This window comes from Chrysemys picta, chromosome 2 (genome assembly GCF_011386835.1).
Source record: "Chrysemys picta bellii isolate R12L10 chromosome 2, ASM1138683v2, whole genome shotgun sequence".
Taxonomy (NCBI): domain Eukaryota; kingdom Metazoa; phylum Chordata; order Testudines; family Emydidae; genus Chrysemys; species Chrysemys picta.
In genome coordinates this window covers 197,113,886-197,131,995 of record NC_088792.1, presented here as the reverse complement: position 1 = coordinate 197,131,995, position 18,110 = coordinate 197,113,886, and the positions used below count along the sequence as shown (strand labels likewise).

The 18,110-nt window shown below is 37.2% G+C and overlaps 1 long non-coding RNA gene across 2 annotated transcripts in view; it reads right to left on the bottom strand.

Moving 5' to 3' along the window:
- Window positions 1-18,110, bottom strand: part of LOC135981149 (uncharacterized) — a 77,261-nt gene that overhangs the window by 19,281 nt on the left and 39,870 nt on the right. Inside the window, exons 2-3 of one of the 2 annotated variants that reach the window (XR_010598111.1) lie at window positions 16,096-16,176; window positions 10,487-10,629 (exon numbers count right to left, since the gene is read on the bottom strand). This is a non-coding gene — a long non-coding RNA (uncharacterized LOC135981149). Of the gene's footprint in view, window positions 1-10,131; window positions 10,630-16,095; window positions 16,177-18,110 lie in introns of those variants that run through there. The other variant, XR_010598110.1, reaches the window with a different exon arrangement.

The window sequence follows — 18,110 nt, the reverse complement described above, 5'->3', positions numbered from 1 at the left end:
CTTTTTCCCTCCCCCTTCCCCTCCTCCAAACCAGTATTCAGCACAAAACCATATTTTTTTCATGGGGCTACTAGATTAATTCTCCATCATATATGATTAAATAAGTCATTTTATACTCTGGACTGTATGTGTGTGCTTGGAAAAAAGCCACCTAAATCATTTTTTCCCTCCCTCATTCTTTTTATGTATCCCTGTGCCAGATTACTACAGAAACAACAAAAGAGTATTTCACTCGGCATTTTCATTATACATAAAAGGAGAACAATAGGATGCAAATTTTCAGCGTGGTGCCCAAGCAAATGTTTTATAATATGCTGATTATTCTATTGACTTGAATGAGTAATTCCCTTGTGCGTTAGGTTTTTCTTTCTCCTGCTACTGTCAACGTTATTATTTATAGCTTTTAGTTCATTGTGTTGTTCAAGGCAAAATTTGCTATAGCAGAATAAGGGAAGATTAAATAAAAAAAAAGTCAGTAAGTTTAGAATTTCATTACACATAGAATAAAGTACTGCTCTCTTTATAAAAGCAGTCATACTTTATATTTTCACAGCTAGATAAGTTGGTGTGTCCCTAGCTGAATGTCATTGTAAGATCTGACATTGAGATGGGTTCGGTTTGGGGAACAAAGTACGTGCATTGGGAGGGGGGCAAGAGAGGTGTTATTTAGTCTAGTACAGTGGTTCCCAAACTTTAACAAGCTGTGAACCCCTTTCACGAAAATATCAAGTCTCGTGAACCCCTCCTAAAAATGAATATTTCCAGGGATTTTCTCCTTTACCTGAGCATAAATTATAAATGCAGTGATCTTGGAAATACACAATTTGTTTTTATGACATGCTTTTTACATACTATTTATTATTATTTATTCTTTATCATTACAGTATTTTTATTACATTATGAAAACGGCAACACTCTTCCAAGATCTCACTTTCATAGCTTGTATCACTTTGAATAAGCCTGTTATAAGACAAGGCTCCTATGTTTCATCAAGGAGTATCAGATGTGAAACAGCAGGAAGGTATTTAAGAAATCAACTCAAACCTTCCTCCTACACAAGCATTCAGGTCTTGAGCAGTCCAGGCAAACAACAGATGTTACAACAAAGCTTAAACTTGTTCTTCATAATAATTTTAAAAACAACACTAGCTGCCTATTTCATTTTAAAAACAGCAAAAAATATCCACCTCCCTTTCCTTTTCTTATAAGGAGTCTTGAAGTTTAAATCTCCTCAGTGTGATAGATAGGCTTGCTTTGATCTGCTTAGCTCTTGGAAGTCCAGGGGCTCCGGGCTGCTGTCCCCATGCTGCCTGAGGTCCCTAGGGACAGCTCTGTCCGCCATTAGGGAATTTTTTCCCCGAGAACCCTCTGTAACATTTCATGAACCCCAGGGGTTCACGAACCCCAGTTTGGGAACCACTGGTCTAGTAGGACAGCAGCAACTTGGCTGTGGCTGTAACCTCAAATCCCTGATTTATTAGTAGGGAGGCCATTGCTACTGAAAGACGACACATGAGCTTGTAGAAATGATCTCTAGCTCCTCATGGGATCTCCTTGCTAAAAAGGGCCAGGGCTTCTGGCACTGGGACAGGGAGACAGCAGGACATCACATCAGCCAACAACAACAACATCGGAATCAGAAGAACAGACTGAAAGTTACACACACAGAGCAACATCTAAAGTAGCAGTTCATAAGTGGACCATGTTTGCTACCCCAACCTCTCACCCATCACCCAAACCATTACTTATTCTTATGATCTGTACAAGGGAGACATTCATGGGAGCAATTGTGCTGATACATAACAGTATGAGAGAGAAACAGATAAGCCATCTTAAACCCTACCAGGATAACTTCCTTCGGTTGTAGATGAAACTTGCCTGAATCTGATATCACTCTCTGTTAGTCGTCTTCTAGTATGTAACCATTCCCATTTTAAATTGAAGATTCAAAAAGCACTATTAAAAGCTATCTTATATTTTTCAATCAGAATATTAAAGATAAAATTAATGCCCAACTTCATGCAGCAAGAGTGTTTAATAACATTTTTGTATACAGCACTATGTTCGTGAAACCTGAATATAGGCAAATTGAGGTTTTGTTATTGTTTTTTAATTGCACTAACCAATTTGCATAGTTCTACTGAGGTGGTAGGAATATTATTTTGAAAACATTGGATGTCACATGTTCTAAGTTAAGAAATTCATTCTGCCACCTCTGTACTGTATTCAGACATTTTAAGACCAGAAGGGACCAATATGTTCATCTAGACTGACCTCCTACATAACACAGGCCAAAGCACTTCATCTGTTAATTCATCCATCAAAGCCAATAACTTCTTATCAGACTGGAATAATCTCTTTATAAAGACATGCAATTTTGCTTTAAAGACTTTAAGAAATAGAGAATCCATCACAGCCCTAGGTAAGTTGTTGCATGCATTAATTACTCTCAAAATGTGTGCCTTACTTTCAGTTTTAATTTGTCTAGCTTCCTCTTCCAGAAATTTGATTTTGTTATGTTCTTGTCTGCTAAATTAAAGAGCTCTGTATTTTGAGAAGTCTTCTCTTCATGTAGGTATTTATAGACCATGATCAAGTCACTTCTTAACCTTGTCTTTCATAAACTAAACAGAATTAACTTCTTAAGACTCTCACTATAAAACATGTTTTCCAGTCTTCAAATCATTTGTGGGGTTTTTTCTGAACCCCTTTCCAATTTTTCAACATCCTTTTTGAAGTGTGGACACCAAAACAGAACACAATATTCCAGTAATGATCTCACTATTATTGCATAGAGAGCTAACACCACCACCACTCCTACTTGACATTAATCTCCTTATACATCCAAGTCATGTGTTTGCCCACTCAGCCGCAGCTTTGCACTAGGAGCTCACATTCAGCTGGTCATCAGAGTCACTACTTTCCAAAGCACAGTCCCCAGCCTATAATTTTGACCTATATTCTTTTTTCCTAGATATATGAACTTGAACTTTATGAAAAGGCTATATTAAAATGCATGTTGTTTGAATGAGCAGAGCTTACCAAGAGATCCAGATCACTCTGGACAACTAACCTATCTTCAGGACACACTTGCATTCCTGGTCTATGACCAGGCTGTTTCTTCCACACTTCAATTTACAGTTGCTGTAATGCCCCTCTGTTTTTTGTTTCTTTGCTTTTTGGGGGAAGAAATGGAGGGAACTTTTTGTTAAGGCAATGTTACCAAGAAATGTTAACATACTAAATTGTATATTATACAGAATAAGGTTAATATTCTAAAACACTAGCTAAAGACTCTGATGTGCTTGTCTTTCATAAACAAGGGAGCCTCCTCTAAGTAAGCTAAAAAGGATGACCACATTTCTAAATACCCATCATAGTTTTGGTGTTTCTATTGTGTTCATAGTTTGTGAAAAAAGTTTTTGTTACTGGGACTGTCCATATTTTACCACAACACAATTACATAGAAGTAGGGGTCATATTTGTCCAATAATGGGTAATACAAAGTCTGGCTTCCAACATAAAAATAATTTGCCCTTCTGTTTAAAATGTAGATCCTTTAGTACAGCATCTAATAAGCATGTCAGGAAATCTCTAGGAAGCAAGTAATTTGTCATGAGATAAATCTCTAATAATTTCCTCCCCATACCATCTAATTCCTGGACACAATCACATGTGCAAGAACGTTCTCCTTTGCCCATAGCCCCTTCAACAGAGCTCCTCCCTGGTAGCAAAAATATGATGGATCTTAACTGGAGTCAAATGCCATAGATACAGTAATTTATAAGAAATTTCTTTATGAGCTACACAAATTGAAAATATATATTCCTTTTCCTATATTGATAATCCAGATAAATTTCTTTGTCCAAATCCTATCTGTTTTATCCAGCCATCGCCCAGCACCACTTTAGTGTCTCCCTGTGCCCTGCAGCAAAATAGATTATTTTGGGTTAGATTATTTATCTTTCATCATAGAAGCAGCAAAGAAAGTATACATACAGAATCCCCATCAGCTGGAAAAGATGGAGGTTCTTAGGGAAACAGACTATCTTGCATCCCACAAAGTTCTTTATCCTACCAGGCAGATATCAACCATTCACAGGTACAGGGCACAGAACACAGCTACATCTGTTAGTGTTACAAAATGTGTGTCTTGAATGGCAAGACATTAATGCTAATTCAGCATTTATTATTATGCACCTTCTAGTGCCAAACAACTTGCTGATATAGGGGATTAGATAAATAATGCTTGTGCAAAAATATATATCCACCTGAATACATGATACTTTAAAATCATGTAATCTTGGCTAGACCACTGGATTGTCAATATAAAACATAAGATCCCTGGCTCAGTCCCTTACCCTTCCAACACACGCAGCCCCTGAAGCCGTACAAAGTATCTTTTGTAAGACCTCAACACACACACACACACACACACACACACACACACCAGGCAAATCAAGGTACACAATAGCTGATTCCAGAAAGCCACTTCCAGCCTCTTTGGTCTGGAGCTTAGCTTAATACAACACCTCTTGGAAGAACACAGAAAATGATGATCCAGTGGACTGCCCATAGCATCTAAAGAAACAAAATGAAACATATATGCATGCACTTAACCATTCTCCCACCTTCAGGACACAAGGAAACAAAACAGCTGCAAGCATAATGGGGTTCTGGTCCATGACTGGAGCTCCTAGGCATTATGGGAATATTAATAATAAAAACAGTGCTCCTAACATCCTCCTGAATTGTTTTTCTCCCCATACTTTTTGGGTGGGGGAAAAGGGATGAAAGATTATATTAATGATCCAGGACATATTTTATGATGAAACTCTTAAAAACAAGATCTGAAGAGAAAGACAACTCTCTGCGTCACAGCAAGCTCCCTATAGAGAGAAGTATTGACCAAGCTTTTACTAGTGGAGAAGACAAAAACAAATAATTCTGACAGTGTTTGGTCAGTAATCCATCAGCAGTTGAGAGAGGTGTTAAATCAGTCTCTTAAATACAGGAGGGGAGGAACATGGCTTTAGGAAGGGAAGGAGTATTATAGATATAATATTTGCAATCAGACTGAAGTTTGAAAGAACAATAAATAAAAGATGTAACTGCTATGTAGCATTTATTGATCTTGAGGAAGAATATGACTTGGTTCTATAGGAGCTGGTGTTTGGAGTATTGAGATGGATGGGAGAGGGACTTCAAGAAGTGGAGAAAATAGAGGCGCTTTATTGAGTGTCAAGAGCTAAGTGATGAAACTACATGGAATTCCAGAGAGTTTGGGGGTTCTGATGGAATTCAGATAAGACTGTGTGCTGTCTCTACTTCTTTTCTCTTAGTTAAGGAGTTAATTAGTAGAAGAACCAAGCCTTTGGAGAGACAGAGAAAACTAATGTGGGCTAGTGATCTGGCCCTTATGGCTGACTGCAAAGAGGATTTGGTAACTATGGTTTGGAAATGGTGGATCTTCTGGGGACAGAAGAACAGATATAGGTAGTAGAAAATATACTGAGAAGAATGGCAGGCAAGCAGAGATTAGACAGAATGTGCATGGAAGAAATTAGAGGGAAGATGAACTTGGGACTCTCAGGTTTTAGAGTAGCAGCCGTGTTAGTCTGTATCCACAAAAAGAAGAACAGGAGTACTTGTGGCACCTTAGAGACTAACAAATTTATTAGAGCATAAGCTTTCGTGGACTACAGCCCACTTCTTCAGTGATAGATGGGTGGAGAGTACATGTCTGAGGCAGGCTGGATATGTAATAAGAATGGGTGAAGAATGGACAGCTAAGAAAGCCTGGGAGAAAAATAACAGAAAGAAAGGATGTGGAAAACTAAGGGTACAATGGAAAGATTCTGTCAGGAGAAGTTTGAAAAGAAAAAGGACTGGAACTCCATGGACCAGAAGAAGTGGCAAAGAATCAAGGGTGTCTCCTACTTCATGTAAATGGGGAAGGAGTGGAGAAGAAGTTAAGTTAATGGGGGGGGGGGGGGGAAGGAGATTGCAGAAGGAAAGGTACCAGCATTGGCTGCTGATCATATTCATACATACCTCAAGAGAGATTCATCTAAAAAAGGCCTGGTTGAAAATATTCCATTAAAAAAAAAGGGGGCTATTTTCTATGAATTAGGTTTTCTACTATGCAACATTTATGTGAAGTGTTTTCTTGAAAACTTTTTGAATTTTTTTTGTTTTGTTTTGACCAAAACCTGAAAATTTCAATTAGGAAATACTGCATCAGTGCCTCATGAAATTTATAGTTTTGGTGCCTTCTACCCCATTCTCCTCAGTGGGCTCAGCTCCCCAAGAAGATACTCTCTCGATGCACCGTGACTATGGACTCCTAGGATGCACTGTAGTGGCTCAGCAAGAGGGAAGACCATGGTGTATTATGGGAGATATTGTCCAGACAGTGTGCCTGGCCAAGAGAAAATAATGGGGGCATGAAATACCCAAACTATAATGTCAACATGGGACATTTCAACATTGCTGGAACTGATTTTTCCTGGTTTTCTTCTAAAACAGAATACCAGCAAAATCAACCTGATTTTGTGAAGAGTTTCAATTTTCTATGAAACCACACGTGTCAACAGAATATGATTTTGTCTGTTTTTCTAACCAGCTGTACTTAATATTTGCCTTTGTTAATTGAAAATGAAATAGTTTGGCAATTTTATTGTTACTACAGAAACAACAGGGCATTTCAATATTTAACTATAGTGCAGAATTCCTGTAGTCATATTAGATTAGCATGGAAAGTGAAAGAACTGCAGTACTAATACCATGAATAAGCTAAATGATGTGCCTAGAATGATACAGTGAAAGCAAGCGCCAAAAGTAATGAATCTCCTCAAGTAATGCAAATGTTATTTCACCTAATTCCTAATGCACAATATATTGAAGAAAAAAAACAGCACCATTTATATAGCATATTAGATAGCTAGTTTTCCAGAAAAGAAAAACAAAGAAGGTGCATTTAAAGTTTGAAAGTAATTCAAATTTAATTTGAAATGGGATGTGGAGCCTTTTAAGTTTCATCTCCCTATGTCATTTAACTCATAGGAAGCCCTATGAGAATTGATTTAATCTGCATAAGCCCATTATATGGTCTCAGAAATCTTTCATAATTCACACTGCAAATGCTTCAAAATCCTGGTTTCAAGTTATAACACGAATTAGAAAAACAATTATTAACTGTAATGAACAAATTGCATATGGGTAAAGTGTTGGAAGGCAATTAGGACATCAATTCCTTTCCCATAATTTGAATCAGAACACAGTGAGAGTTAACTGTTGAAGGAAAAGTGCTCAAAGAAATATAGGCAAAGCCACTTATAAAAAAAGATTCTAAATGAGAAAGGCAATTATCTTTAAAAATATAATCTCTAATTGAATTATAATTAGATAAAATATTTCCAATAGCATCTTGAACAACTCAGGAATGGTTTAAATATCAGGGAATGACATTTTGCTCTTACACAGCACTTTTCAACTGATTATCTCAAATTATTTTACTAGTATTAAGTCACACAAAAAAATCCTTCCTCTGATGTAGGCAAGTCTTTCTTTTTTTTATTATTATTAACCAATTTTACACATAGATATGCTAAGGAAGAGTGTGGTTAAATGGTTACATGAGATCTCACAACAAATCAGTGGGAAAACCAGAAGTCAAAGTCAGGGAACAAATTCTGTGCTGAAGCTCATACAAGGTGCATCTCAGAAGGTGCAGCCTAAGGGAGATGGGCAAAGGTGGCATGACTTCAGTGGGTGCAGAATCAAAACCTAATTAAGAAAGGATGGGCCAGCCTCTCAGCTTATATAAATCAGTTTAGCTTCACTCATTCCTGAAAAGGTATGTTCTAGCTAATTCATAAGTTATGGGCTTGATGCAGAAATCGCGTGGTAAAATTCTATGGTTGGTGTTATGCAATAGGTCAGACTAAATAAGTCCCTTCCAGCTCTAAAAAATGCCCCCAACTATTAATTATGACTCAGTAGGAACATGACTGAACCCTTAAACTCCGCCATTTCTTACAATCTTCTGAAGGATACTGATCTGTGTTCTACATTCCACTGAAGGCACCTCAGGTGTCACTCAATTTACTGTTATTCTCATTTGCTAATTTAGGGAATTGCTTGTTTAAGGCAATTCACTGCATAACAGATAGGTAGAGCAGTGATCAGCCCACGTATTACAGGTAGAGTTTCTGTCTGAACATCCACTGGGTCATTTTGGGGGACTAAAAATAGAAATAGGGGGGTAGTTGCAACAACAAAACATTTTCCCCATCTCTCCCCCCAACCTTCCACTACCTTCTTCTCCTTTTTGACAATGCACAGAAGAAGAGTATCAAAACACGACTACGAAGACTTCTACCCCCAAATTTCAATGAGCATGACATTTCTAGTCAAAGGTGTGTTTTGATAAAAAACAAAACAAAAAAACCCCACAACCATTATTCCAAAGTTTCATGAAAAAACAAATTTGTGAAGGGCATGAGCGACTGACACCTAAATGGAGAGAAATTGTCAAATAAAAATGTTGCACACAAAAAAAAAGTCAATTGGTTTCACACAGTTCTTTGGCATCTAAAGTTAAGACTGTGTTTAACAATTATTATTTGTTGAGTAACCACATGGTTATTCAAAAAGGTTTAGAATGGAGTTATTGGTCAAAATTGTTCTCTCCTTTTTCACCATCAGGATTTCCTCCTCTCCCCCCGCCCCCTCCCCCAAAATGCTATGTGAAATGGATTTTTTTTTTTTTTGGGTCATCTTCACTGTGGATGTGTTTCAGGATTTCTGCATACAATGGACTAACTAGTTCTTTAAAGACCTCTGGTTTTGTGGTGCTGAATCTGACAGTTTTGTTTTTATTTTATTTTATCTGCTGTAATGTTTGCTGGATATTTAAAATCCGCATTTAACATCGGAATCAAAATTTATTTTTAAAAAGCTCCTTCTGGTATTATGCTTTTAAAGATCCTGACAGCAAGTAGGCTCATCTAACAATCATAGAGATGAAGCCTCTGGAATGCATAACCTCTCCACTGCTCTGATTAGAAGGGACACCTGTGATAGAGTTCATTAATAAATGCAAGATAGTTGAAGTTGCTAGGCAACATTATCCTGCCCTACACATCACTGTTGTCAGTAATAGTTATTATCTTAGTATCCTTGGAAGAGTTATGTGGATGGAGTTGCTAGAACTTTTATGAACAATCCCTTTCTCTAGTCTGTTTGTGCAGTTCAGATAAGAACTTCCTTAATTACGCACTATTCAATTTTCTAATTCACTAATAGTAAGGAAAGTTGTTTTCTTCTAAAACTGAAAAAGTAACTTTCTTAGAATAATTGTTCTTTCTAAAGTTACTCTACCTCTCTGCTTTGCCATAGAGTTCTATCTAGAACCTTCCCAATCCTGTCTTCTGCCTGGTTCCCTATTAGACTCTTAAAGTAGTACAGTTATCTTAGTTCCTTTGGATTATTTTTAAACACCAGAAATGCAACAGATATCCCATTCAGTGGTGCAAAAACATTTGGATGTTCTTCTTCAGTCTGCTCCAAGCAAGCACGAGTGAATGCAAGAGCCAGCATGTGGGACTTAACAGGCATCAAAGCCTTTGGCACAGTTTGATAGGGGTCACTTCCTTCCATTCTCATGACATTAGTGACTGACCCAAGTTTACCACACTGGTTCATTACAGATTGCTTATTATTTTTCAAAATCTTGTAATAAAAAGTAGTGAGGCATTCAACATATTATATAATGCACCAGACCATTTCCAATATATACATGTATTGGCTTTGGCTTTTGATTTTTCCTTCCCAGTTCTCACCTGCAAAGGTGCTTTAAAGTTTTGTCTTGTTTTGTTTTAAGTTCCACAATGCTGTGATAGAAATGACTTTAAAAATAAGGCTGAGTCAATTTAGTAGTGAAGAAAAATACCAGCTTGATAACCCTCTAAGCTGAAACCCCTTATTTATCCATAGAATTGGAACAGCATGGTCATCAGCTCTGAGAGCTTCCCTCTAACACCTGCCAATGTTAGTAATCTTTTTTCTGCAAGGACCACCTCATGCCCTGAGATGTTAGTTCAGTCTCCTTCATACTTGTTCCATATTCCTTTCGTGACTGCAAATAAACAATTCCAATTATGGCTGCTAGTTCCCATGATGTGGACACCTGTCCATTAAGGCAGACATGAGCCATCAACTCACTTCACATAAGCCTGCTCTTTATTTCATAATTAGCACATATCTGTGAACATATAATGACTGAACTTAGCCTGAAGGTGCAGAAAAACACATCACTCTTCTACAGTTGCATTTGGCCCCAGATCTGTAGCAATAGTCTTGGCATTGGAGTTTCAGAAAGTCCTTTCCATAGAATTCTAGCATTTAGCATTTAGAAAACATTAAGATTAACATTTAACAAAGTGTAAATATTTCTTGGAAATCATAGAAGTCACTCACTTACAATTTATTTGTTTCAATCAGGAGTCCAGTGTAATAATGTGATGCTCCCAAGCATTTCATGCAATTTTGCTGTATTCACATCAATATGAAGAGGAAGCAGCATTCCCATTCTATTCTTCATCATGCCCTCTGTGAATTCTGTAGCTGAAAAAAGCAATGGGCTCAATGTTTGGCATGTGAGATTGCTTCTATTGATCCAGTTCTGCTTATGGCCATTATACAAGCCATTTAAGTGACTTCTGCTAGCCTGTTTTTCTGCAATAGTTCTGTTACGATATTTCAAACAGGTACATATGGGGTTTTGACACAATATAGTCAAAATAAATAAAATAAAAATCAGAAAGATGCATCTGAATTATAATTGTATCCATCAGTCCAGCAATGAATGAGAATGAAATTGTTGCACCCTAGTTTGCTCAATGTAAAAGCAGGGAGTAATAAACAACGACAGAGCCCTTAGGTTGTTTAGGTACTAGAACCGAATGTGGACAGTGCATCCAAGTGCAGAAGACAATCTACGAGTCATAATTAAACACATCCAAAAATCTAACACTATAGTAGTCTCCAGTTTTAGTCTCCTGCAAAACATGTTAAGAAAACATGAAGGCTGAAAAGTGAAGCAGTACACACTCTGGATGTGTCAAAGGTAATGTTGGTCATGCAGCTTTTACCATGCCCTTATCCTATTTATAGTGATTCAGTCTTTAAATGCATCTCCCCTTTTTCTATATGACCCCTGCCTAATCTGAGACAGTTTAACATTACTCAGTGAGTAATTTTTTAAAATAATTGCATTTCAAAATGAGGTTTTCTGCCTCATTCTCTGTATACAAGTCAGCCTCTCCATGAAGGCCCCAATTAAGCCTGGTTCACAAGCACATGCCCAACTTTAAACATGTTGCCACTGAAATCAATTGGACTAAATTATTTGTGCTCATATGCTTAAAGTCAGGCATATATTTTACTGAATCAAGACCTGAATAAGGCAGGTGTTAACTTATAGTATGAATGAGGTGGGGGTCTTCTGGAAAACACAGTTTGTGATTAAAGACTGCATCCTAATGCACAGGCACAGTGGGCAACTATACCCGTTTCAAAGATTAACCAACCCACTCCTTCCACAGTGAAGTCATCATGGGTCACCAGAGAGTTAGGAATGAGATCAAGTCCTTCCCTCAACCTGCAGAATCCCCCAGCAGTATACTGGGCTTGATGGACCTTTGGTCTGACCCAGTATGGTCATTCTTATGTTCTCTATGACCTCATTCCTGGTAGCAGTAGCTGATTCTTCACTTGTATTACACTGTGCTGGGAGTCAGACTATGCCTGGATACTGCATGTGTTCTTTATATTGTCTTCCCTCTAACACATTCACTGAGAGGAGTTGTAATTAAGCCCTATGAAAAAAATGTTCAAACTAAACAATCTAGGAGAAATCCAGAATCCACTGAAGTCAGTGGCAAAATTCCTATGAGCTTCAATGGATCCAGGATTTCACCCTCTTTCTTTGGCATTAATTGGATCTAATTAACAGGAGGATATTGATGTTATGTGATATCACAGCCACAACATAACTTATTTTATTTGCTTATTTATAGCATCTTTCACACAGACATCTCACAGGACATTTCTTAGCTGATGTGGTAAACCGTGAAAGGGACGAGCGGTAACTCTCAGAGTTGATTGAATGCATGTGTCTCCCGCCAACCTGCAAGTTCTTAAGTAAGCAGAAGATTCCATACTTTAAACATATCCAATTCCTCATTATTTATAACTTAGACTTTGCCTTGTTAGAAAAAAAGTGACGGGGCTCTGCTGAGAAGATCATTTCCATTTTTTCATTTGAAACCTAACCCAAATGCCCCCCAATATCCCAAGGAAAGGCTACTGTTTTACATCACCTAATTCCCAAAAAGAGGCTTTATAAAGCTGATCCAGGTGAAATGAAAAACCTACTAGTTTTTACTCAAGCAAGAAGTTCCTGGGTCCCCGGTGTCATTTAGAGTCAATGGGCCAGATTCCAATTTTTACTCATGTTGAATAATCCTTCATCCCACAAATGGGCCCAATTAAAATTAAGAAAAAACAATGTATGGTGTAAGGGGAGAGTGAAGGAATGAGCATTTGGCCCAGTGGAAGTCTTGCCTGGGAAGTGACTGGAAGATTTGGTCAAAATTCTTCACTGTAGCGAAAAATGCAGATCAAGAGAAGTAATGAGTTAAGTGGAACCATTTCACACAAAGGGTGATGCACATGCATCTGCTATTTTCAATTTATATAAATGTCTTAAAATTTTTGAAATTTTTTTTAAGTCTGAAAAAAGGATGGCAACAATGCAGAAATAAGAATTAGAAAGGGGAAAATCAACATGTTGGGATTCAGAGGCCATTTGCTTTGTGTAAACATTTCTGGCTTGATCAGAAAGAAGCACTAACACTAATTCCTCACCACCAAGACAGACAGAAGCTCAAAAATGTAAAATCCAGGTAGATGCTGAATGCAAGTGCTCAAGAATGAGATGTGAGTAGTGTCAAATACCAACATTAAGGACCAGAGTCTGCCACACTCACTGAAGTGGAATAGTGCATTACACTGCATATAATCATATTTAAATCATTAGAACTACTCAATCAGGGCCTGAACCAAAACCCATTGAAGACAGAGAGTTTTTCTAATGTGCTTTGCATCAGGCCATCAGGGTAGCAGAATCTAGCCCTAATATTTATCACTAATCTTCACAAACATTGGGGAAAAAAATTGTAGTGGTGATGTCAAGATAGTCATTTTCATAGAAAGCAAATGTATTTTCAATATAAAGTTTGTGTCAAGCTCTTCCTACAAAGTTCTCTTTAATAGCATGCTCCATTTTTGTAGCTGTAATTTTGCTGTCAAATCTTGAAAGGTTTTAGTCCTTGAACATCGTGATCTGAAATGTTAAACACCTACCTAAGCTTAAATTGAACTGGCTGCTTTCATAAAGAAAGCATGTTTGCTCTTGCCAAAATATTAGAACAGACTAAGTGATACACAATTGTGCAACTGAAAAAAAAAACAACAACCACATTCTGCATTTTCAAAATAACTGAGTATGATTGCCGCTGAAAAAAACATATCAGGATTCTTCATGCTAACATACAGCCTGAAAGTAACTGCTAGCATGAATGCATCTTGTCTCATTTATAACTCAATTTACAAGCAAGGACCATTTTAGTAAACATACATTTTAAGCAACCAGTATTGGATACTGTAGTCTTGAACTGAAATAATAATTAAGTCTAATTAGCTTTGACAGGATTATAATTAGAAGCCTAAGATTTTTGATATGGAGATTATAAAGACATTTGATTCCATTCAAATTATTTGTTTAGTGTCCATCCTCGCATGTTATTGAAACTGCAAATTCACAGAAGTTTCACAGTCATAGCTCTGAGTGGGTTTTTATACATTTGCCTATGGAAATAAGCTTCACATTATTTCTTATTTTTATATTCTACTATATTGTATAATACGAGCTATAAAGGTGACATTAAGAGAAAACTGATGTTCGATACTATTTATTGAAATAATTGTGTGATCTACAGTGTTTCAGGATGATAAATCAAATTTTAGATTGCTAATAATTTTCTAGAAGAAAAACAAATATTTTGGTCCATATACAGTTAGTGATTCACACAATTCTAGGAGGACTAGACAATATGAAATAGAGCAAAGTAAAGGAAACTTGGCGCTCCATGGCATAGTCAACTTCTACACTATAATTAGAGTGAGAAAATTGGGGAAGGGGGGGAGGAGACATGGTACAGCAGTCCTTACTCAAGCAAAGCTCCTACTGAGTTCAAGTGGAGTTTTGCCTGAATAAGAAATATTGGGTTTGGCCCCAACCTGTGAACTACAAGTCTCTTAATAGAATGGTCTATTTCTTTAACATAGCTTTTGGACAATGTACCCTAACAAGGAATTATATAATGAGGAGGCATCCCATGGAAAACAACAAGAAGAGCAGCTGGGAAAAAGCTCTTCCTTTATAAAAGGATTTCTTAAAATTACAATTATAAATAGTTGGGCAAATCCTTTTAGTCTTTATTCGGCATTTACACATGCTAAACTCACCAACTTCAAGGGCTGAAGAGTTTTGGGTCTAGTTCTTATTCACATTAAAGTCCCATTACACCATTGTGGCAGTGTAAATGAGCCTTAAAGTTATATTTACACCCACTTTGAGCACCTTTTACACTGCCTGAGTGGTGTAATGTGACCTTAGTGTAAAGGTATGTCTAATCTGCAATCAGAGGTGCACATGCAGACATACTGGAGCCAGTTTTAATCTAGTTAGAATTAGTAACAACAGCAGCGAAGATGCTCGAGTATGTATTCATGGTCCAAAGTGAGATTAAACAACCCATGGCGCCATGGCTTCATTGCTATTGTTACTTGAGCTAGCTAGAACAAAACTAGCTCGAGTATGTCCACATACACTGAGGTCACACTTCTGACTATTGTATAGAGATATCCTAAATGGGAATTAGGTTCTTCATATATTTATAAAGGAAGCAAAACCTAAACTATGGCTTTTGACTTTGTATTGTTTCTGTGCAAACCTGTAGCAATTGTGCTCCTTTTAAAAGCCAACAAAATACAGCCACAGGAAAAAAAAAATTGTCAAAGACTAAGCGGCAAGAAGGTACATTAGCACATGCCTAACTTTAAGCATATAAATAGTCCCATTGACTTCAAAGTGCTTAATTTAGACATACCCTAAAGTACCTTGCTGAATAGAAATATTAAAAAGGACAATTGCTCTTTGTGTAATTCAGCTGTTTTCTGCCCTTTGTTCTTTACGTAAAAAGCACTGGTTTAAATATACCAGTGATTTGGCTGTGAAAAAACTGAACTAATACGTGCTTCACATTCCACTGCATGGATAGATTTCCTATAGATTTGATTACATGTCTGAAAGAATGAAAGATACACTTGCATGCTGGTCTGAGAAGATATTTCACTCATTCATATTTAGGGCACATGGAAAAAGAACAAAGAGGGACAATGTGGGAAAAGAATTACATTGGCCACTTGGGAGATATAATTCAACATCCCTGGCTTATCACTAGGCAGTATAGGTAAGTAACTGAAGAGATGTTCTGCCTGTGTCCACAAATATGGAATTTGGCACAAAAAGCCTGAGTTACTAATACACCTGAATTACTACAGCTAATACATCTAACTTTCTAAGAACAGACTTGAAGAAGAGCTCTGCATGGCTTGAAAGTTTGTCTCTCTCAAACTTTAGATTTGTCTTTAAATTTGGTCCAATTTAAAAAAAAAATACCTCATCATCTTGTCTCTCTAAGAACAAACAAATCATTTATATGACCAAATTCCAGAAGAAGTCTATAGTGCTTGAGAAAACAGTAAACAATTCAATGACTTATTGGGCCAGTAAAGAGATTTAAGTTATTACAGCACACAAAAGTCTTAAGGCTGGTGAGGTGCTTTGGGGAACATAATTCCAACCTTTCAGACATGCATATCATCTCCTGAAATGTATACATCAGACAGCAGAATTACGTGCCTTGGGGTCCTTATTAGGACTTAGTGTGGCTTTGTACTTACAGAATAAAGAAGGAGATTTTCATTAGGAGACGGATCACCATGTGAACATATCAGCTACCATATCCCATCTTATATCCATTCCTGTGTGAATTAAAGATGGACAAAGAGTTTTAGCCGGAATAGAAGTAATCAGCCAGAATTGTCTTCAAAATCTCTTTCCAAAAGCAAAACATATATTTTCTGAGATTAAGACACTTTTTAATTTATTCTTGTGTATCTGCAGATTTCCTGGTTCTGGCTGAGATTGCGGATGGAAGCTGCAAAGTACCACTAACATAGCTGTGGCATTTATAGCCTGATTAGAAGGGAAAGCGGCAAGAAGAGTTTGCAAGAAAGACCTTTTGGGGTGTTCTGGCTCATTATAAGCGACAACCAACTTAGATTGTAAACTCTTTGGGAAAAGTTCTGCCTCCTGGTTCTGCATTTGTAAGGCACCTAGCAAAATTGGTTTCTGGGCTATCACTAGGGCTTGTAGGTGTTAGCATCAGATTATTAATAATTCCCTGCAATAGCTGGATGTGTCTAACAACACATGTCTAAACATGTTGTGGAGTGGTTTCTTTTACTTCACAAACATTTTGCTGGTGGCAGCGTATATTATCCTGGACTACTCCTATTAGACAAAAAAGTAATTACAATACAACCAGAGAGCATTCTTACAGTTCAACTTTGTTTTGACTTAGCTCCGGGGCACAGTTTTACTCTCTACCAATTCCCATAGGTACTTGCATAATTTTACTTTCCTTAAATGTCACAGAAGTCTGTGAAAACCATTTACAATTCAATCCTTGCCATTTTTCCTCTACTTGGTGTATCACTTTCTTTTCTGAACAAAAAGACAAATTGCACTATTATTGAAAAGATCACATGCAATATATTTGTGTGTTACTGGATCAATACATATCAATTAATATGTACTTGCTAGGAAGATTTCACTCATTTATCATATTAAGAGAAGTTACGATCCACTATTGATCACCTTAACTATCTGTTCACCAGCAAACTTGTGCATTATACATTTTATCTCCGACTATGGTAGTCAAACCTCAATACAATCAACAAGACGTATGTGGGAAAAGGTGGATGGTGCTTAAATCATTCATCATGATTCTACATGTCCTGATGAATCAAAATTGCCAAGTAGCTAAAGATACTGAACAGCTAATACTGTCAGCATGTGAAAGCGCTGCATCAGTGATTATGGTGAGTTGCCAGCCTTCTCTCTAAGGTTGTTTCCTTTAAGGTTTCCTTACAAAGGACTTTCGATACTCTGAACTGCAGGATGATAGAGTGTTCTAGAAGGTAGAATGGTCACCCTCCCAACATAATTGGCTGTCTGCCAATTATATTAATCACACCAATCTGGCTGGGAGCCACTGGACTGTGGACAGAAGTATGTACCTGGATATCCTGGGCGGAATGGCAAGTATTAAAAAGCCCACTCTAGCATTACAGGGTAGAATACCATGTGGTAGTCTGGTTGTGTGCTGCAGGAAATGTGTGTGTGTCTCCTTTTTGCCTAATTTTATGTCCCTTTTCACTGATGCTGGTGAAATCTTGGACCCTTCCTCTTAAAGTGCAAGGCTACAAATAAACCACATCCCATCACATTCATTAGCCATATCTGTTAGCACATTCTCGTAGCAATGCTGCTGAAGATTTGTTACTGAATATCCTTTGTCCCTACCTATCAGTACAGATGAGAGAAAGATTTAGCTCTACATTAATTTTGATGTTGGAAGCAATATATCAGTTATTCAGCATAATTTATTGTAAATCAATAATTGCTCCTTATTGTTCCATTTATAGTCTCTTATTGCACTTTATGAAGAAACAAAGTTATGCAGAAAATCTTGATATATTAACAATTGTAGCAAGTTACTATTAAGAAAATTAACATAGGACGTTCAACAATCCCAGTTATTATAGATATCAACATCACACAGATTAAGTTTTCAAAAGCACTTAAGTGACTTAGTAGCCTAAATCTGATATTTAAAGTGATGTAAGCACCT